The sequence below is a fragment of the Xyrauchen texanus genome, chromosome 14, assembly GCF_025860055.1.
Source record: "Xyrauchen texanus isolate HMW12.3.18 chromosome 14, RBS_HiC_50CHRs, whole genome shotgun sequence".
Taxonomy (NCBI): Eukaryota; Metazoa; Chordata; class Actinopteri; order Cypriniformes; family Catostomidae; genus Xyrauchen; species Xyrauchen texanus.
In genome coordinates this window covers 10946566-10969480 of record NC_068289.1, presented here as the reverse complement: position 1 = coordinate 10969480, position 22915 = coordinate 10946566, and the positions used below count along the sequence as shown (strand labels likewise).

At 46.5% G+C, this 22915-nt stretch overlaps 1 pseudogene; it reads right to left on the bottom strand.

Annotated features, from left to right (window-relative positions):
* Positions 1 to 12: 12 nt before the first annotated feature.
* On the bottom strand, positions 13 to 21747 carry LOC127655175 (solute carrier family 23 member 3-like; annotated as a pseudogene).
* Positions 21748 to 22915: the final 1168 nt, after the last annotated feature.

The following is a 22915-nucleotide window of genomic DNA, read 5'->3' as shown; positions in this document are numbered from 1 at the left end:
AAATACGTTATATTAATAAGACATCTCTGCTACTGTCACAACCACCTCTTCAACAGGTGAGATTCTGCAGGCACAGAAGGGGATAGTTCTTAACCCAGGCAAGTTCAGCACTTTTATCACAGAGGAAGGTGGGTTATATATGGCATCTTGGCTGTAGCTGTATCCTTGCACTGATCTTGCTGCTGCCCTCTCAGTTCCTAAATAAAAAATACAAAAATTATAATAAAAAATAAAATGACATTTTTCACAAAAACATGGTTCTTTTATATATCCTGCTTTGAGTGTACCAGTAGGAAATATACATTTTAGATGTCAACATTCCCTTTGCAAACAGAATTGAATAGAAGAAGAATAAGGAGCCCTAAAACAGATGTTATAGCCCCCAAAGATCCCGGATCATAGGATCATTGAGTCAGTCTAGGATTACATGCACAAACAGAAGCAGTTAAGACTAGATAGATCGAAGATCTGTGGTGAATTCTACAAGATATAGCCATGTTATATGTTGTATACAACAAATAACAACACATATCCTTTCACAACACACATCGTTTCAAAGCAGCTTTATAGAAGATGAGACATTAACAGAAAATAAAACTGTAATATCTATAATGTCGATGAGTCATCATTGTGTAGTTTGATAAAATACGATTGTGAATTGTGTTTTAAAATAAGTAATTAAATAATAATTGTATTTATAACCCCAGTTAGCAAGCCGAAGGCGACTGTGACAAGGAACACAAAACTCCATAATATGTTGGTTAATGGAGAAAAATAACCTTGGGAGAAACCAGACTCACTGTGAGGGCCAGTTCACCTCTGGATAACATCATGATTATAATGCCAATATTACTTATTATTTACTTACTTGCAAGTCATGGATTAAAATTATTAAGCTAAGTAAGTGTTAAGGGTCATTGTTTAAACAAAGATTTTGTATGAACTGTAACATTAATGACTAATGTCTTTGAAGTGCGTCCTGTATTAACTGCAGAAGTTCACATAGATACAGTTGTCCTTGTTAATTGGCTGATGAAGGCTTTTGTTGGGAATTAATTGATAGTCAATGTATTCCATTTCAAGAGTTTAGTCCATCAATAGACCGAGGTGATGCAGGCAGAGATCAGTTAGGTGCATCGCAGTTCATCCTGGCCAGTAATTTCAGTGAGGTCTATCCTAAAACCAAGATTCAGGCAATGGCATATGAAGTATCCAATGTCTTATGGTTGGAGTTGGCATCAGTTCATCCTCTGAAGTCTATCTTAAAAGACTGAAGTGATGTTTGTCTGGCACCGGCTGCTATTAGTCATCATCACACAGCGACGGGTAGCAGTGGAGTCCAAAACGAAGAAGGAATGGAGCTGGGTCCAGCCGGTTCTGGTGACGTCAGGATAGGAGTTCCAAGGTTGGGACAGGGAAACAAATAAAATAATATTAGCATAGATGCCATTCAATTTATTGCAGAGTTATTGATCGTGATCACTGTTTCTGGTTCCGGCAGACCTAACTAAAGGAGTCTAATTGAGAGTTGAAGGATAAATTAGGTGTATGCCTGGCTAAATAGACGAATCTTTAGTCTAGACTTAAACTGAGTGAGTGTGTCTGCATCCCGAACAGTGTTAGGGAGACTATTCCATAGTTTAGGAGCCAAATATGAAAAGGATCTACCTCCTTTTGTGGATTTTGATATTCTAGGAACTATTAACAGGCCAGAATTTTGTGATCGTACTGAACTTGATGGAATATAGCGTGGCAGAAGGTCACTTAAGTACTGTGGAGCTAGACCATTCAAAGCTTTGTATGTAGATAACAGAATTTTAAAATGAATACGAAATTTGACAGGTAGTGAAAATAACGACGATAAAATGGGGCTAATATGATCATATTTCTTGGTTCTCGTCAGCAAACTGGCTGCTGCATTTTGAAATAATTTTATTTATTGAACTTGCTGGACATCCTCCCAGTAATGCATGAACGCAAGAATACGTTTTTCGGCATCAGCAACAGAGAGCATGTGTCGTAATTTAGCATTATGTCTTAGGTGGAAGAATGCTGTTCTACAAACATTGGTAATTTGATTTTCAAAAGACAGATCAAATATAATACCTAATTTCTTCGCTGTTGAATATGATGTAGTTCAACCTGATTTTTACCAGTATTATGTAACCTCAATTGTGTACTATATATATCTGTTAGACAAGAAACACCGAGAGATGCAAAGGCATGAGGGATGGGTGAAATACAAATAAAGAAAACATTGAGAAATGAAGAAAGAAACAAAGATATTATAAGGAATAGAGATCAGTGCAGTGTGGGACAGCAGTAAAGATATAAAAGGATGATCACCATGGATGGCCAGAGGGACTGAGCAAAGCATTTGAGCAAGCTGTGGAGACACCCAAAATTACAAAGAACACCCCAGCAAGCTGCACTATATTCCAGGACCCAGACTGAGTGTGAAAGAAACAGTGTGCAATAGTCCCACAAAACTAAACCATAATGCAGATGATAAAGCAATAAAATAGATGTTACAATGAGAGTTGGTCATTTCTGTGCGAGTTCCTTGTTTACAGGGTGTTTTACCTGGCTGAGCCCAATAACGCATTAGGCACACTGCTGCACAGTCCTATTTGCCCCATCAGGCCAGTGAGCAGACTTCCTAGTCCATCTACACACAGGCACCTGTTACAGGCATGTGCTTGGGGGGACTGGAGTCTTTAGGAGCCGAGCTGCTTCCACATACATCCGTGGCCAAAAGTATTGACAGTAACATAAATTTTGTGTTTTGCAAAGTTTGCTGCTTCAGTATTTGTAGATAATTTTTTCACATGTTTCTATGGTATACTGGAAGTTTTAAAGGCTTTTATTTGCAAAAACATTCAATATATGCAAAGAGTCAATATTTACAGTGTTGACCCTTGTTCTTCATAACCTCTGCAATTCGCTCTGGCATGCTGGATATCAGCTTCTGGGCCAAATCCTGACTGAGGGTGACCTGACTTTGTGGGCTTCTGCTTGTCCACTCTCTTTTTGAGGATTGACCACAGGTTCTCCATGGGATTAAGATCCGGGGATTTGCCTGGCCACGGATCCAAAATTTAAATGTAATGATCTCCGAGCCACTTAATTATTACTCTTGCCTTGTGATATGGTGCCCCATCATGCTGGAAAATGCACGGATGATCACCAAATTGCTCCTGGATCGTTGGGAGTAGTTGCTCTTGCAGGACGTTTTGATACCATTCTTAATTCATGGCAGCGTTTTTGGGCAGAATTGTGAGAGAACCCACTCCCTTGGATGAAATGCAACCCCACGCATGGATGGTCTCAGGATGCTTCACTGTTGGCATGACTCAGGACTCATGGTAGCATTCACCTTTTCTTCTCTGGACTATCAATTTTCCATATGTCCCAAACAGTCGGAAGGGGGCTTCATCAGAGAAAATAACTGCACCAGTCTTCTGCTGTCCAATCCTTGTACTTCCTGCAGAATTCCATTCTGTCATTGATGTTTTTCTTGGAGAGAAGTGGCTTCTTTGATGCCCTTCTTGATACAAGGCCATTGTCCAAAAGTCTTCGCCTCAATGTGCGTGCGGATGCACTCACACCAACCTGCTGCCAATATTTAGCAAGCTCAGCACTGGTGGTGACACGATTCCATACCTGACTCCTCAGGAGGAGACGGTCCTGGCGCTTGCTGGACTCTGGGATGTCCTGAAGTCTTCTTCACTGGAGTTGAACCTCTCTCCTTGAAGTTCTTGATGATCCGGTAAATCGTTCATTCAGGTGTTATATTCTTTGCAAAGCAATTATGGCTGCACGTCTTTCTTTAGAGGTAACCATTGCTAACAAGAACACAATGATTAGAAGCACTTCCCTCCTTTTATAGCAATTAGTCTGTTCTTATAATCCAATGAGAATGATAGAGTGATTTCACCTGACTAGTACTCATTCACATTTTTCCAGGGGCTGCTGATATGATTAGTGAAATTATGTTAGCTGGTCATTTTAGGGTAGGGTTTTTGTGATAAAATGAATTTTTTTGGCCAATGAAGCTTTTTGCAATTATTTAAAATGCATCTGATCACACTACACAATAATCTAGAAACAATGTGAATCAACACCACAACAACTGAGCAGAAAACTTTGCGAAACACAAAATTTATGTCACTGCCAATACTTTTGGCCACGGGTGTACACAGCTAAGGAGCAAATACTAGCACTCCTGCTGCAATGCTTTTTCCAGACAGAAGGGGGAGTGCTGAAGCTGAAAGTACACAAGAAATCCATGATGTAATTTAAAAACAAATATTTTGAAGAAATAGTGTTATGAGTACATATGAGTGCATTTTTAGTACTTTTATTCTGCTAATATCCAGTTACAACAATAACTGCATGGACAGTTTAATATAAACACAGCTTCACAGATCCAGAAGGATTATACGTGACCATGTATGTATTGATGGACAGATTTGGACAAAATTATTAAATTGCTGATAAAGCAGAAACATTTTTAGACCTTTCGATGTACCAGGAAGGGGGAAGTCCAGCCATGGATATTTCAGCTCTGTAGGACCATACAATGAAAGTGAATGGTGACCAAAATTTTTATGCTCCAAACTGGACATAAAGGCAACATAAATGTAATCCAGATCACTCCACTGGATAAATCTATATCTTCAGAAGCAATAATAATGGTGTGGGTGAGAAACAGATAAATATTTATATCATTTTAACTATAAATTCTTCTCCCTGACAAGTAGGTGGCGATATGCATGAAGAATGCAAATCGGCAATAACAAAAGAAGAAAAATGTGAAAGTGAAAATGGACATTTATAGTACAAAAGGACTTAAATATTGATCTGTTTCTCACCCACATTTATCATTTCACTTCTGAAAAAATAGATTTAACCACTGGAGTCACATGGGATTACTTTTTGGTCACCATTCACTTGCATTGTGTGGGCCTACAGAGTTGTGTTCAGCAGAAGAAAGAAAGCCATAGACATCTGGGATGGCATAAGGGTGAGTAAATGATGAGAGGATTAAGTGTCCCAATACTGTTTTGGGACCCTGCATATACAGGTACCTACAAGTACACATATATGCACAAACACGCAGACATAAATACATTTTCTCAATCTCAGATGGACAAAAATAAGAACTATACAGTCAGGCACGGTCTAGTTCCACACCAATAAGGATTTCCCAAAAGCAAAATTCCAACACGCACTTACGATCACTCATAAAAAGCCTCAAGTTGTTTCCCATCACCACTGACAACATTCAACCTCATATTAAATTAAGAACATTTTATCCAAAGATCACTGTAACACAAGGCACATCTTCGTTGGGAAACTTTGCCCAGATCAATGGTCTAATCTTCTTACTGGCAAAACATCAGTCTAATGTACTGCAGGTAAAAAGCTGTAAAAGAGCTCTAATACCAGTGGAACAGGATGTCCCATAAATCATGACTAAGGAGGTCTGTGTTTGGCTGAAGTAAACTTATCTTTAGTGGAAATTCTAGCATAATACTTTAAAAGACTGTTGCATCAATTTCTCCCAAAGTCAATATACAGTAAATCACCCTAAATTTGAGCAACATCCCTTGGTTTATCACATTTCAGCTCTACTCACAGAGAGTCTCCTGCAGACTGGGGACACAGATAGTCGCATACATGAGTGTAGGTGCTGAGATAGGATCACTGTAAGAAAAATTGCTCTGAAGTGAAAAACAAACAAACAAACAAACAAAAACAGACATTTTGTATTCATTGGTGTCACCGTATGTGTAACGTTCCGGAGTTGTCTGTCCTATGTCCTCTGTTTTCACTCATCACTTTTATGTCATGTTTCCTGGTCTGCTCCGTGTTTTCCGTTTCACCCGTCACCGCTCCCATTCATGTCACATTTTCCCTGTTGTCTGCCCGTAGTCTCACTGTCCGAGCGTCTAAACTACATTTCCCACAATTCCCGGCCCCCGTCACTGCCTGCACTCATCAGTGTTTTCACCTGTATCTCGTTGAGTCTTCATTGTGTTTGTGTATTTAACCGTGTCTGTTTCTCCTTTCCCTGGTCGGTCTTTTGTTGTATGTAGATGCCTGTTCCCATGCTTCCTTCGTCGTTTTCACTCCAGCCATCCTCGTGTTTACCTTCCGTGTTAAGTTAACCCTTTGTTTGCCTTCCGTGTTTATTTACCTTTTCCCATCGTGGATGTTTCTTTTGTTGGTGTTCTTTTGTGTTACCGTTATTGTTAATAAAACCTGCTGCATTTAGATCCTCGTCCCGACTCTACCTTCTCCGTTATTCGTGACAGTATGTATATGATGCACATTGACATTTACAATTGAATTTAAAATTACTGAGTGAGCAAATGGTAAATATGTCTTGATAATAACTACCCAGATAGCAAGTTGATGTTCATGTAGATTTTTCATCCATACCATAATTTTGGTTGAGACTGAAATTTCAATGTTGATGCAACATAAGTGATGTCGAATCAAGATCAGATTGTAATGTTAATTCAATGATTTTGCATTCAATTTTTGTTACAATTTCAATGGTGTTTCAGCATTAACTGAGGGTGCAAAAGTCACAAAGAATCAAAATCAGACTGTAACATTGATTCAATGATGATAACTGTAGAGCGGAGGAGGGCAGGGCCAGGCTGGAAAACTCACATCCGGTCCCCAATCAGCCTGACAGGGGTGCGCGAGGGATAAAGGCGGCCGTTGACGACAGTTCGAGAGAGAGAAAGAGAATGACAGGTAGCTGCTCTGTGTGTGTTTGTGTCTTCTGGTTCAGTTTTATATTAAAACTATTATTTATATCGTCAAGCCGGTTCTCGCCTCCTCCTTTCCTTTGATCCCTTTACACTGGTGCCGAAACCCAGGAAGGAGGAGAGATGCCGCTTCCATCCGCCGGGGGACGTAGTTGCCTGACCGCCCGGACGCGGAGAACGGTTGCTGTTTGCGAGGCGAGTGGGCACTGAACTACCCGACGCCTGGAGCGAAGGAGCCGCTGCCAGGGGCGGAGGAGTGCCCTGCCATCCCCCAGAAACTTGGAGGGGTTGAGAAGATCACCATCCACAAGGGGAGGAGGGAAATGACTCCCCGAACGCCTGGAGCAGTAGGGCTGCTGCCAGGGATGGTGTAGTGTCCTTACGGGTCACCGAGAACTCAGAGGGCATTCTGTCTGCTGGGGGTCGGTCTGACTCCGGTCCACCCGGGGGGGCACGGCTGCCGTCTGCCTGAGAGGGTGGAGGAGTGATCGGGGACCATGCGACGGCACATCAGAGAACCGGTGAGGGTGGGGCCAGGCTGGAACAACGCACACCCGGTCCCTAATCAGCCTGTTGGGGGCGCACGAGGGATAAAGGCAGCCGGTGACGACAGTTCGAGAGAGAGAGTGAATGACAGGCAGCTGCTCTGTGTGTGTTTGTGTCTTTTGGTTCAGTTTTATATTAAAACTATTATTTATATCGTCATGCCGGTTCTCCCCTCCTCCTTTCCCTTGATCCCTTTACAATAACATTGATTGTTAAAATGTCAATGTTGGTTCAACACAAGTGATGTCGAATCAACATAAGATTCTATCATTGTTTCAATTACTTAACATTGAATTTTTGCTTTGTTTCAACAAACTGAGGGTAAAAAGTTATGTTAAATGAAATAAGATTGTAACGCCGATTCAGTGATGATAACATTAATATTTTGTTAAAATTTCAACGTTGATTCAATAAAAGTGATGTTGAATCAAGATCAGATTCTAACGTTAATTCAATTCATTAACATTCAAATTTTGTTAAAATTTCAATGATGTTTCAACATAAACTGAGGTTGCAGAAGTGATGTAAAACCAACATCAGATTGTAATGTTGATTCAATGATGATAACATTCATTTTTTGTTAAAATTTCAATGTTGATTCAACACAAGTGATGTCGAATCAAGATCAGATTCTAACATTGTTTCAATTATTTAACATTGGATTTTTGTTGAAATTTCTATGTTTTTTTTTTTTACATTTACTGAGGGTGTAGAACCAACATCAAATTGTAATGTTAATTCAATGATATTAACATTACCACATCAGCATTGACTTAACATTGTTTCAGTCAGTGGTGACTGAAGAGGCCTGCATACTGTGAATTTATCAAAATGTATACACACAACTGTATATCCCTTGGGCCCACCACCCATTGGAGAAACCAATGTTCAAAAGCTTCCATTGCCGAAGCCGTGGTGGAGAGCTGCGGCCTCAAGGTTTTAGGTGCCGCAAGGGGTGGTAACCCTCGAACACCGTGGTGGACACTGGTGGTCAGGGAAGCCGTCCGACTGAAGAAAGAGGCCTTCCGGGATTTGTTGTCCCGGAAGAAGGAGAAGGACTTTCGGTCTGCACCAAAGTGCTTCTAGAAAACTGTCTGCCACCTTAGGAGGGGGAAACGGGGAACCATCCAAGCTGTATACAGCAAAGATGGGACGCTGTTGACCTCAACCGAGGAGGTTATTGGCGGTGGAAGGAACACTTTGAAGAACTCCTAAATCCCAACATGCCCTCTATGGTAGAGGCAGAGCCGGAGGCTGATGGGGGATCAGATTCTATTTCCCTGGGGGAGGTCACTGAGGTAGTCAAACAATTGATGAGATCCGACCAGAAATGCTGAAAGCTTTGGATGTGGAGGGGGTGTCATGGATGACACGCCTCTTCAACATTGCGTGGAAATCTGGGACAGTGCCTAAGGAGTGGCAGAACGGGGTGGTGGTTCCCCTCTTCAAAAAGGGGGATCAGAGAGTGTGTGCCAACTACAGGGGTATCACACTTCTCAGCCTCCCCGGTAAAGTTTACTCCAAGGTGCTGGAGAGGAGGGTTCGGCCGATTGTCGAACCTCGGATTGAAGAGGAACAATGCGGTTTTCGTCCTGGCCGTGGAACGACGGACCAGATCTTTACTCGCAAGGATCCTGGAGGGGGCCTGGGAGTATGCCCATCCGGTCTACATGTGTTTTGTGGATCTGGAGAAGGCGTATGACCGGGTCCCCGGAGAGACTGTGGGAGGTGCTGCTGGAGTACGGGGTGGGGGTCCCTTCTTAGGGCGATCCAATCCCTGTACGTCCAAAGCGAGAGCTGTGTCCGGGTCCTCGGCACGAAGTCGAGTTCATTCCATGTGGGGGTTGGTCTCCGCCAAGGCTGCGCTTTGTCACCAATCCTGTTTGTGATATTCATGGACAGGATATCGAGGCATAGTCGGGATGGGGAAGGTGTGCGGTTCAATGGGCTGGGGATCTCATCGCTGCTTTTTGCAGATGATGTTGTCTTCATGTCATCATCGGTCCGTGACCTTCAGCTCTCACTGGATCGCTTGGCAGTCGAGTGTGAAGCAGCTGGGATGAGGATTAGCACCTCTAAATCTGAGGCCATGGTTCTCAGCAGGAAACCGATGGAGTGCGTACTCCAGGTAGGGAATGAGGTTTTGCCCCAAGTGAAGGAGTTCAAGTACCTCGGGGTCTTGTTCACGAGTGAGGGGACAATGGAGCGGGAGGTTGGCCGGAGAATCGGGGCAGCGGGGGCGGTATTGCATTCGCTCTATCGCACCGTTGTCACGAAAAGAGAGCTGAGCCGAAAGGCAAAACTCTCGATCTTCCGGTCAATTTTTTTTCCAACCCTCACCTATGGTCATGAAGGTTGGGTCATGACTGAAAGAACTAGGTCGCGAGTACAAGCAGCCGAAATGGGCTTCCTCAGAAGGGTGGCGGGCTTCTCCCTTAGAGATAGGGTGAGGAGCTCAGTCATCCGTGAGAAGCTCGGAGTAGAGCCGCTGCTCCTTTGCGTCGAAAGGAGTCAGTTGAGGTGGTTTGGGCATCTGGTAAGGATGCCCCCTGGCCGCCTCCCTAGGGAGGTGTTTCAGGAACGTCCAGCTGGGAGGAGGCCTCGGGGAAGACCCAGGACTAGGTGGAGAGATTTCATCTCCACACTGGCCTGGGAACGCCTCGGGGTCCCCCAGTCAGAGCTGGTTAATGTGGCTCGGGATAAGGAAGTTTGGGGCCACCTGCTGGAGCAGCTGCCCCCGCGACCTGACTTCGGATAAGCGGTTGAAGATGGATGGATGGATGGATGGATGGATGGAATGCACACAAAGAAAAATGATTTTTGCTGCTTGATTAAAATGAACTAAAGCAACACAATAGAATATTTTGTCACAACTTGATTTCATTGCATTTTATCAATAACATTTTTTTTTTTAATTGAAATGACTTATTAATGTTGCATTGATGAAACTGGGCAGGGGATTTTCATTTCAAAGCATGCTTTGCATGGGACTTAATAGGGAGAGTAAATGTTCAAATTAAGTGTTATTTTATGTGTTTTTGTGCAAGATATATTTAAAGGGGATACTTGTTAGTGTTTAATGTCCTGTTTAACATGCCAACATTCACTTTCACTTTATATCAAGCAGTTGAGAGAATTACAAAAACAATTTAGAGAAAGTACATGCCAAGTATTTATCACACAATTGTGACTTTATATCTTGTAATTGCGAGATAAAATGTCAGAATAACCAATTTTATGTATTTTTTTACTTGGCAGGATCCATTATCCTTACTAGTTCACACTAGTACGCAAAGATAAAAAGAGATTTATTTGAATTACATTGACATGTCTCATTTCGTTGGGTTAGCTCATTTCAACAATGTTGTTTCTACACTGTTTGTGTTGAGATTATATAGTAATTTAAGGTTAAGAAAACATTTTTCAAACACTATTTCAAACACATCGACCACTGTCCATGACTGAATCAAGTTCAGCCAAAGAGCTGTTTTTGATTTTTATAAGAACTTTTTGAGTGTAGCATGGGTGCGGTCAGTACTTTCAATAACTTAAGTACATAAATATTTTCACGTTTAGCTGTGAAGTACATTTAAAGGGCAAATTATCATGACTCTAGCACAGCTGGTGCATTAGCAATTCAATGTAGATGCTAGAAATGTCCTGCCCCTTACTGAAATGGAAAATATGATTGGTTAGCAAATGTCCCATCATGACTAAAAAAAATTCTGATTGGTTTCTCAGACTGTCTATCTTGCCCGTGCCTTCAGTCAGAGACTATTTAGCAGAGATGGGCCACTTCTATTAAAATTAATGGAAATAATTGGAACGGTCAATGTATGTAGAAAGGAAGTCCTGCCTTACAGGTAAAAGAGCTAGTCACCTTTTAGATACCAATATCGCCTGTCAATCAAGTCAAGAACACACATGCACATTAGCAATTCAGGCCAGGAAGTTTTTTTTAAGCATTATCTGAGGTAACAAAGCACAATTTATGATTCCAGATTGTTTTGAAATATGTTCTTTGATCATAATCTTAACCAACTGTTTTCTAGATTTCGGCCTTTCTCCATTCAAGTAGATAGGAGCTGCACTGAAAAAAAGGAAATAGAAACACAATATTAAAGGCAGACTCCGGAGAAGGTCTTACAGTGCAGCCATACCCCAGTGGTTGGAACAAAGCAGAGCTGCCTCCCTGTAGATGGAGAAACCCAGCATGCAGAGGAGAGGGGCCAGGACTAATGGTCCACAGCGTCTAAGTGCAAACCCACTCAGACCAGTCAAACCTACCACCAACTGTACCATACCTGCAACCACATTTTTTACCTAATATTGATCTTAAGACATGCAAATCTATTACATACTGTGGTAACTCAAATACAAACACAAAGACAATGTTAAGCTTCATTTAACGAATCAAATAGCTTTCAACTGTTAGCTTTCAATAATGGCAAGTGCATTTTTAGCACCAAATTAGCAATTTAGCATGATTACTCAAGTATAAGGTGTTGGATTGATGGCTGCTGGAAATGGGGCCTGTCTAGATTTGATCAAAAATGACTTTTTTCAAATAGTGTTGGTGCTGTTTTTTTTTACATCAGTAATGTCCTGAATATACTTTGTTGAATGCCACTTTGGTGAACTAAAGTACCAATTTCCTTTTGAAACAGCAAAATCTGTACATTATTCCAAACTGTTGGCCACCATTGTATACTTGCATATGCACAAGACTGCACTATTTCTTGTTTGTTTGCTGTCTGGACACTGTAAATTCCCATAGTTAAATTAGTAGTCTTAGAGCATTCCACTTGCAACGTCATGGGTTTTATTCCCAGGGAACACACCGTGCTGTGAAACATATACCTTGAATTAACTGTAAATTGTCAAATACATAAATAGCTAATCTAAAAAATGACTATCATCATACAGAAAGTTTATGAGAAAAAGACAAACCATTGGGGGAAATAGGAAATAGAAGCACAATATGAAAGGCAGACTCCGGAGAAGATCTCACAGTTCTGCCATACCAGAGCAGAGCAGAGCTGCCTTCCTGTAGATGGAGAAACCTGCAACCACAGACATGCCTTTCAACTGCATACACACCAACCCACACACACATAGTATGGCAAATGTATAAATACACTTAAATGGAAAAGCATGCATTTAAAAGATGACTAAGAAAAAATTGTTTCTCCAAATAAAAAATAAAAAACTTAAATGTGTCCAATAACTGGCAGGTTGCTATTGTTTGCTACTGTGGAACATTCTGAGAGATAGTGGAGGGGTGGTCTGAATGTTCAGCACCACGGACAGCAGTGTGCTCTACCTTCCTTATTAGGTGTGCTGGGGCCACAGTCACGTCAGGCTCAGTAAACTGCCCCCTGCAGGCTACAAGAGTCCCTGCAAGACAATACAACAATGAGCATCAAAGGATAAATAACATCTGTTGCAGGACTCCTTGTTCTACTTCTATTCGCAAAAGGAATGTTTTGAAATCTACAATTGATATTTTATAATGAAAATCTTAAGAGCAGTGTTTTTCTTGAAACATCTAAAGTACCTAATGCTTTGGCACAGTACTGCATATGTAATGTGCATCTAATGTAATACATTTGATTTCCTTCTCTCTCTCTCTCTCTCTCTCTCTCTCTCTCGCTCTATCTATCTCTCTTTTCTCATTTTTATTTTCTTCTCTTCTACTTTTTAATTCTGAACAGGACACTCTTACCTGACTGTGAAGAAAGCAGCACCATGGCAGGGATGAGAAAGTCAAGGTATGGAGCCTGGATCAGTGGCAAGCTGTGGACAGGGGTAACTTTGCATTTAACACTATAGAAGCTTTGAAAAAACTACGTAAAGTTGTATGGGAAGGAACAGAATGTGAGTCACTGTAATCGTAAACTTGATCCAATGCAGTTTTGCAGTAGTGTAGATATACCTGAGTAAAAGAGCACAAAGGCCACTATTCCTTCCTTGCCTTCTTCCTGAATTAGTGTACCCTCAACCAACGCACACAAGGAGGACAGTACTATCGCATGTTGCCCGGAGACAGAGAACAAAATAGATGAGTATTCTGATTTATGTTCAATACATTTGCTTTAGAAGATCTCAGCACTTATAAATTATAAACAACTTTTGTTATTATTATTTTATTTTTTTTTTTAAATCTCTCAGGGATGACCTGAGATATCCAAATAGGATAGTGATGAAATAATACAATTATGTCAGCATATAGGTCTACTCACCGTCATGTTCCCTGTCAAAAAGCTACACTTTGATGCTGCACTGACTTAGCGCTTTGGGAACAAATTTAGTTGTGACCAGCTGTGAATATGTGTGCAAAACATTAATGAAATTGACCAGAATTTATGGCCTCTGCTGGTGACATCATTGGATGCACCTGTAGTAGGGCTATAAATAGATGTGTCACAGGTGCATCGTCAGATCTTTTGTCTTCAGATCACTCTGTGTGTGTGTGCTTCATGAGCCTGTCAGAAACTTTCTACTTTCCTCTGTTAGGAGTTAGATTTTGTTAGTCAATGTGCAGAAACTAAAAAAAAAAAGGAAAAAAGAAAATGACTGAAAGATAGTGCAAGCGGTGTGTGTTCCCTTGTTTATGCTCTATGGCTGAGAAGGACACACATCAGTTTTGTTTTGTATGTTTGGGGGAAGAGCATGCTGCTCTTGCGTTGGGGCAGGGCGGGTGCTAGCATTGCGATCTGTTCTAAATCAAAATGCTTCGCACTTGTCTTGCTTATTCCGAGAGTCAGCACACACACTTCCATCGTGGTGCTCTCATATGGATCTGGCTGTGGAGTGAGAGACGTGTCCGTCCCTATCGCTCGCTCTCTCCCCAGATCCAGCTGGTCCTTGCTGTGATCCTGAAGCGCGCTTCGGCGCCTCTTCGGTTCATGAGAGGGACCATGAATCTCTTGAGTCTGTGGACTTCGAGTTACCCACCTCTGCGCATTCCGGGCATGATAATAAATCATCAGAGGAATTACTCGAGGTGATTACTTGTGCGGTGGCCAGGCTTCAATTAGACTGGCCAAGCGAACAAGAGACCACCAAATGCTCCAAGTTGGAGGACAGATTTCTGTCTGCCAAGGGAAGGGAATGCCTCATCAGTCCCTTCCTTTCTTTGATGACCTCCATGACGAGCTCTCTCTTTCATGGAGGAAACCTTATACTTCCCCTGTCTTTGTGCCCTCAGCGTCGATATATTCGACTATCATGGATACTGAGGCACGGGGGTATTCGGTGATGCCGCCGGTTGAAGAGACACTTGCGGGTTATCTCTCGCCTGGCTCGGCATCATCATTAAAAATGCTACCACCTCCACGCTTGTGGGGAAGGCTTATCAGCCTGCAGGTCAGGCTGGTGCTGCCCTGCACACTATGGCAGTGTTACAGGCGAACCAGGCTGATCTGCTGAAGGACCTGAGTGCGGGCACCACAGTCGACGAGGAGGCTTTCTCCGAGCTTTGTCGAGCCACAGATCTGTCTCTCCGCGTGACCAAGCAGATGGCCCATTCCATTGGCCGGTCTATGTCTGCTTTAGTCAGCATGGAGAGACACTTATGGCTCAACCTGTCGGGCATCAGAGACAAGAACAGAGTTTTCCTTCTCGATTGCCCCGGTTTCCCCTTCTGTCTTATTTGGTGACTCTATGAATGTAGTTATCACCAGGTTCCAGGAGGTGAAAAATCACGAGGAAGCCTTCGGGCAATACAGGGGGGAGGGGCCGTCGGCCACCCAGCCCCGCCCCGGTCCTTCTAAAAGGGAGGCTCAGAAGCAAAGCATGGTGAGTCGTGCTCCCCCTCGTAGAGACTGGGGACCGGCTCGTCGCCCTCAGCAGTCCCCAAAGCAAGACCTCAGGGCAGTCATTTCTTAGCGGAAAAAACTCTGACGGTCTTGCGCCCAGCCTTGTGGGGGTAGACCCCTCGGGACGGGGTGTGTGTATCATCCACTTCGACCCTCCCGATACCCCCACAAAACCTCTCCATTCCTGCTGCCTCTGGTATTTCGGGAGTTAGAGGCTTCCAGTGAAATGTTGGGTGTACTTTGCTTCCTGCCTTAGTCCAGGACACATTCGACATCCCCTCAACAGGAAGTGTCAAAATTAATACCCATCTCAGAGAACCTGGCAGTGTGGAAACTTCTGCCATGTATTTCTATGTGGGTCCTAAGAACAGTAGAAAAAGGCTACAGAATTCAATTTGTTCGCTGCCCTCTGCGTTTCAACGCAGTGGTTTCCACTTCTGGTTCCCAAGAAGGGTGGGGGGTTGCGTCCGATCTTAGATCATCGAGGCTTGAATCGCTCAGTCAGGTCTTAAGTGGGCGTTCAGCTCTAGGGGAATGCCACATCAACTGCCTCAAGTTGATGGCTTTATTTCTGGCCCCGAAATACTTCCTCCAGCATTTGAGAGGCTGCCATGTCCTGGTGCAGGTGGACAACACAGCAGCAGTCTCTTACATAAATCATCAAGCAGGTCTACGTTCACGCCAGCTGAACACTTCTCCTTTGGGCCCAGGGCAAGCTCCTTTCAGTCAGGGCAGTTTATATCCCTGGATGCCTGAATGTGGGAGCAGATTTACTGTCCAGACAGAAAATGTCGACAGGGGAGTTGAAACTCCACCCAGAGGTAGTGGATCAAATCTGGGTGAGATTTTACAGGGCAGATGTGGAACTCTTCGTCTCTCAACAGACAGCTGTCAGGATATAAGCAAGGAGGCAGAGGTAAGTGAATCCAAACACAGCTTTATTTTAGGTGGCAAGAGTGTTAGGTGAGTATTTAGTCAGTTCAGGTGCAGATACGGTGAAGATCACTCGGTGCAGGACGGGCAACAGGTAAGCACAACCACTTCGGGAATGTGGGCATCGGGTAGTCACTGTTCAGTGATACAAATCCTCTCTTTCAGAAGCAGTCACTAGCAAACAGGTTCGGAAGACTCACTGGCGGATCGGAGGGATACAGGAGAACTGGCGATTGGCCATACGAACAGGAGTCCTGGGGACAACAGAGCGAGGACACAGAGGTTAGAGATTTTCAGGTGAGTCTACGTTATGGTGAGTGTTTTATAGTGCGTGTTGATGAGGCTGCTAATGGTGAACAGGTGTGTGTGATTAGTCATCCGGAGAGAGTGATCGTTGTGTGGGGGGTGGAATCAGGCTTGGCTGATCTCTCACAGTACCCCCCCCCTCCAGAGTCTGCGCCAGAGGACCTTGGACCCCGACGTCGTGGGGTGGATGCGGTACTGAGCAGGCAGGCGAAGTTGGTAGGTGACTGGGTTGAGGTCCGGGAGGCAGCCATAGGGCAGAGACTGGGTCAGGGGGCCTGGAAGGCGACTGTAGGACAGGGACTGGGTCAGGGGGCCTGGGAGGAGGCCACAGGTCGGGAACAGGGTCAGGAGGCCTGGGAGGAGGCCACTGGACAGGAGGGTCAGGAGGCCAGGGAAGCGTAATGGTTACTGGGGGAGCTGGCAGAACCATGTGAGGAAGGGTTTCTGGGGGCGGAGCCCTGGAAGGCGGAGCCGTGGAAGACTCAGCAGGCGGAGCACTGAGAGACTGAGGAGGCGGCACCGAGGAAGGCTCGGGAGGCTCAGGAGGCGGAGCCGTGGGATGCTCAGGAGGCAGAGCCATGGGAGGCTCAGGAGGCAGAGCCGTGGGAGGCTCGGGAGGTGGAGCCGAGGAAGGTGGCACCATAGGAGGCTCTAGAGGCGAAGCCCTGGAAGGCTCTGGAGGCGGAGCCGAGGGAGGTGGTGCCGTAGGAGGCTTTAAAGGCGGAGACCTGGAAGGCTCTGGAGGCGGAGCCGATGGAGGTGGCGCCGGAGGAGGCTCTAGAGTCTCTGGGAGCAGAGCCGTAAGAGGTTCAGGGAGAAGAGCCATAGGAGGCTCGGGAAGCGGAGCCCAGGAAGGCTCGAGAGACTTGAGGGACGGAGCCCTGGGAGGCTCGAGAGACTTGAGGAGCGGAGCCCTAGAAGGCTCGAGAGGCTTGAGGGGCGGAGTCCTGGAAAGCTCGAGAGGCTTGAGAGGCGGAGCCCTGGAAGGCTCGAGAGGCTTGAGAGGCAGAGCCCTGGAAGGCTCGAGAGGTGGAGCCCTGGGAGGCTCGAGAGGCTTGAGGGGCGGAGCCTTGGGAGGCTCGAGAGGCTTGAAGGGTGGAGCCCTGGGATCCTCGTGAGGCTTGAGGGGCGGAGCCTTGGGAGGCTCAAGAGGCTTGAGGGGTGGAGCCCTGGGAGACTCGAGAGGCTTGAGGGGCGGAGCCCTGGAAAGCTCGGAAGGCGGAGCTCTGGAAAGCTCGGAAGGCGGAGCTCTGGAAAGCTCGGAAGGAGGAGCCCTGGAAGACTCGGGAGGAGGAGCCCTGGAAGACTTGAGGGACCTGAGAGGCAGAGCCCTGGGAGGCTCAGGAGGAGGAGCTCTGGAAAGCTCGGGAGGCGGAGCTCTGGAAAACTCGGGAAGCTCAGAAGGCAGAGTTCTAGGAAGCTCGGAAGGCAGAGCTCTGGGAAGCTCGGGAGGCGGAGCTCTGGGAAGCTCGGGAGACTGTGCTCTGGGAAGCTCGGAAGGAGGAGCCCTGGAAGACTCGGGAGGAGGAGCCCTGGAAGACTCGGGAGGAGGAGCCCTGGAAGACTCAAGGGACCTGAGAGGCGGAGCCCTGGGAGGCTCGGGAGGAGGAGCTCTGGAAAGCTTGGGAGGCGGAGCTCTGGAGAACTCGGGAAGCTCGGAAGGCAGAGTTCTAGGAAGCTCGGAAGGCGGAGCTCTGGAAAGCTCGAGAGGTGGAGCTCTGGAAAGCTCGGGAGGTGGAGCTCTGAGAAGCTCGGGAGGCGGAGCTCTGGAGAACTCGGGAAGCTCGGAAGGCAGAGTTCTAGGAAGCTCGGAAGGTGGAGCTCTGGGAAGCTCGGGAGGAGGAGCCCTAGAAGGCTCGGGGGACATGGGAGACGGAGCCCTGGGAGGCTCGAGAGGAGGAGCCCTGGAAGACTTGGGAGGAGCTGACTCTTGGACGGGCACGACCACTGGCACTGACTCTTGGGCGGACACGACCACTGGCACTGGCTCTTGGACAGTCAAGGCTACTGGCGCTCACTCTTGGACGGTCATGACTACTGGCGCTGGCTCTTGGACGGTCATGGCTACTGGCACTGGCTCTTGGACGGTCATGGCTACTGGCACTGGCTCTTGGACGGTCATGGCTACTGGCACTGGCTCTTGGATGGTCATGGCTACTGGTGCTGGCTCTTGGACGGTCGAGGCTACCGGCACTGGCTCTTGGACGGTCATGGCTACCGGCACTGGCTCTTGGACGGTCATGGCTACTGGCACTGGCTCTGGGACGGTCGAGGCTACAGACACTGGCTCTGGGACGGTCAAGGCTACAGGCGCTGGCTCTGGGACGGTCGAGGCTACAGGCGCTGACTCAGGGACGGTCGAGGCTACAGGCGCTGGCTCAGGGACGGTCGAGGCTACAGGCGCTGGCTCAGGGACGGTCGAGGCAACAGGCGCTGGCTCAGGGATGGTCGAGGCTACAGGCCAAGTCAAGTCAAGTGGTTTTTATTGTCGTTTCAACCATATACAGTTAGTACAGTACACAGCAAAACGAGACAACGTTCCTCCAGGACCATGGTGCTACATAAAAACAACAAAGGACCAACACAGGACCACATGAGACAACACAGCGAAATAAAATACCTATATAAAAAACCTATATATACCTATATAAAGTGCACGTGCAAACATGTGCAAAAAGTACAGGACAGTACAACAAATTTCTGACAATGAACAGGACAATAGACAGTGCAGCGCCGACCAGTACTCAGTGCAAAAAGATGACAGTTTCTAAAAATGTAAACATAACATACTATGAGATAATGTTCTATGCACATAGCAGTTATTGAGGTAGCAGACAGTTATAAAGTGACAGTAATTAAAGTGCAACTCAGGACACGTGTGTGTCAAACCAGTCTCTGAGTATTGAGGAGTCTGATGGCTTGGGGAAGAAGCTGTTACACAGTCTGGCCGTGAGGGCCCGAATGCTTCGGTACCTCTTGCCAGACGGGAGGAGGGTAAAGAGTTTGTGTGAGGGGTGTGTGGGGTCGTCCACAATGCTGGTTGCTTTGCGGATACAGTGTTTTTTGTAAATGTCTTTGATGGAGGGAAGAGAGACCCCAATGATCTTCTCAGCTGTCCTCACTATCCTCTGCAGGGCTTTGCAGTCCGAAACGGTGCAAGTCCCAAACCAGGCAGTGATGCAGCTGCTCAAGATGCTCTCAATAGTCCCTCTATAGAATGTAGTGAGGATGGGGGTTGGGAGATGTGCTTTCCTCAGCCTTCGAAGAAAGTAGAGATGCTGCTGGGCTTTCTTGGTGATAGAGCTGGTATTGAGGGACCAGGTGAGATTCTCTGCCAGGTGAACACCAAGGAATTTGGTGCTCTTGATGATCTCCACAGAGGAGCCGTCGATGTTCAGCGGAGTGTGTTCACCTTGTGCTCTCCTAAAGTCAACAACCATCTCTTTTGTTTTGTCGACATTCAGGGACAGGTTGTTGGCTCTACACCAGTTCGTCAGCCGCTGCACCTCCTCTCTGTATGCTGACTCGTCGTTCTTGCTGATGAGACCCACCACGGTCGTGTCATCAGCGAACTTGATGATGTGATTCGAGCTGTGCATTGCTGCACAGTCGTGAGTCAGCAGAGTGAACAGCAGTGGACTGACTGAGGTCTCCCAGTCAGGAAGTCCAGGATCCAGTTGCAGAGGGAGGTGTCCAGGCCCAGCAGGTTCAGCTTTCCAATCAGGTGCTGGGGAATAATTGTGTTGAATGCTGAGCTGAAATCTATGAACAGCATTCGAACGTATGAGTCCTTATTGTCTAGGTGGGTGAGGGCCAGATGGAGGGTTGTGGTGATGGCATCGTCCGTTGAACGGTTTGAACGATACGCAAACTGCATTGGGTCTAGTGAGGGGGGCAGCTGGGTCTTAATCTGCCTCATGACGATTCTCTCGAAGCACTTCATGATGATGGGTGTAAGTGCGACGGGACAGGCGTTGGCTGCTTGGCAAAGGTAGGCAGAAGCTGGAGGGCAGAGACCTTTACTTTTCTCCTCCTCCTCCGGGCGGACGAGGCTGGCAACGCTGGCTTGCTTACCGTGGCAGGCGTGGGCGCAGGCTCGCTCACCGTGACAGGCGTGGGTGCAGGCTCGCTCACCGTGACAGGCGTGGGCGCAGGCTCGCTCACAGTGACAGGCGTGGGCTCTGAGACTGGGGCCGTGGCAGGCATCGAGACTGGGGCCGTGGCAGGCTTCGAGACTGGGGCCTCTGGTCTTGCGGCTATGTTTTGGAACACTGGCTCGGCCTCCCCCACAGTGAACGCAGAACCAGTGAACAGTAGGGCAAGGTCAATATATTGAGCCAGGCTGAGGGAACAGTGACTACTCGGCATACAAGAAGAGGTTGGCTCATTTAGCCCATAATAAAAAATGTCTTTAAGGGCTACCTCACCAAAGTTAACCTGGTTTGCCAGGGCACGAAAGTCCACCACATAAGCCTCCAGGGGTTGATTCTCCTGACGAAGATCCAAGAGTCGGACTGCTGGGTCCATAATGGTTGGGTCAGGTATTCTGTAACGCTCTAGACACAAAACAGGCAGAGACGTCGACGGAGTGGAGATGAACCTGTTGCAATCTTCCTCCCAGCCTGAGAAGGGCGCTGGCCATACGAACAGGAGTCCTGGAGACAACAGAGCGAGGACACAGAGGTTAGAGATTTACAGGTGAGTCTACGTTACGTTTCAGCAATCGGGATGCATCAGGGGTTCAGAAGACAATGGTGAAAGGTCTGTTCCTGTTGGAGGCTTGACGCTGAACTGGGGTTATGGTGAGTGTTTTATAGTGCGTGTTGATGAGGCTGCTAATGGTGAACAGGTGTGTGTGATTAGTCATCCGGAGAGAGTGATCGTTGTGTGGGGGGTGGAATCGAGCTTGGCTGATCTCTCACAACAGCACAATGTCCCCTCTACTTCTCTCTGAGTCAGCCAGCCCCCCCTGGGTCTGGACGCGATTGGGCATACATGGCCCAGAATGCGCCTGTATGCATTTCCCCGGTTTCTCTGCTCCCGGGAGTCTTGGCCAGAGTCCCTTACTGGGACCTTCTCTCTCAAGCACAGGGGACAATATTTCATCCCCGGCCCGAGCTGTGGATCCTTCATGTTTGGCCCCTGAAGGGCACCAACTGAGGGACACTGGACTTTCACATGAAGTTATTGAGAACATTCTAAGTGCTAGGGCTCCCTCTACTAGAAGAAGTTATGCCAATAAATGGGGTGTCTTTGAAAGATGGTGCATTGCATAATGCATATCCAGTTAACTGCCAGATTGCTTCAGTACTGGACTTTCTGCAGGAAAAATTGTCAGCAGGCACATGACCCGCCATTCTCAGGGTTTACGTGGCCGCTCTATCAGCTTGCCACGCCTTGATTGACGGGGTGCCGTTGGGGAGACATCCTCTGCTCGCTCGCTTCGTTCGTGGAGCCATGCGACTGAGACCTCCTGCTAGGACCAGGATCCCTTCATGGGACTTATCAATAGTCCTTTAGGGTCTGGTTGAGACCCCCTTCGGATCTCTAGAGTCAGCATCTGATAAATGTCTGACTCTCAAGATGGTTTTTCCTATGGCAATTACTTCTCTAAAAAGAATTGAGGATCTACAGGCTCTGTCTGTCTTGCCAGCCTGCTTAGATTTTGCCCCAGGAATGGCTAAAGCAATTTTGCCCCCTCATCCTGACTGCCTAAGGTTCCTTTCTCGACTGTACATCCGGTCACTCCCAAAGCCGTTTACAACGCCGGAGCAGGAAAGACTTCACAGACTTTGTCCAGTCCAAGCCCTTCAGACTTATGTCCACCGCACTAGCCAGTGGCGTAAGTCAGGGCAACTATTCGCAACTATGTCGCATTGGGTAAGGGATGCTATTGCACTGGCCTATGAAGTGCTCGGTCAATCTTCGCCAGTAGGTTTTCTGGCTCACTCTACCAGAGGGGTCGCCTCCTCTAAAGCTGTGTCAAGAGGTGTCCCTCTTCAGAATGTTTGTGATGCGGCAGGCTGGTCTTCTCCGCACACATTCATAATATTTTATAGTTTGGATGTTCATGCCACTCTGGGCTCTTATGTCCTTGAGTCAACATCACAAGCTCATGTCTGAGACCTCTCGTGCTCTTGTGAGCACACTACACAACCGTAAGCGGTCCGGACATCCACAGTACAGCGGCGTGGGTATTCTCGTTCCCAAAGCGCTAAGTCAGCGCAGCATCAAAGTGTAGCTTTTTGACAGGGAACGTGTCGGGTTACTTAACTGTAACCCCTGTTCCCTGATAAAACACGCGTAACGAGATGCTGCACTTCATTGCCGCAGGACTGCTCTTCAGACAAAATACCTGACGATGCACCTATGACGCATCTATTTATAGCCCTGCTACAGGTGCATCCAATGATGTCACCAGCAGAGGCTATAAATTCTGGTAAATTGCATTGACGTGTTGCACACATATTCACAGCTGGTCACACCTAAATTTGTTCCCAAAGCGCTAAGTCAGCGCAGGATCTT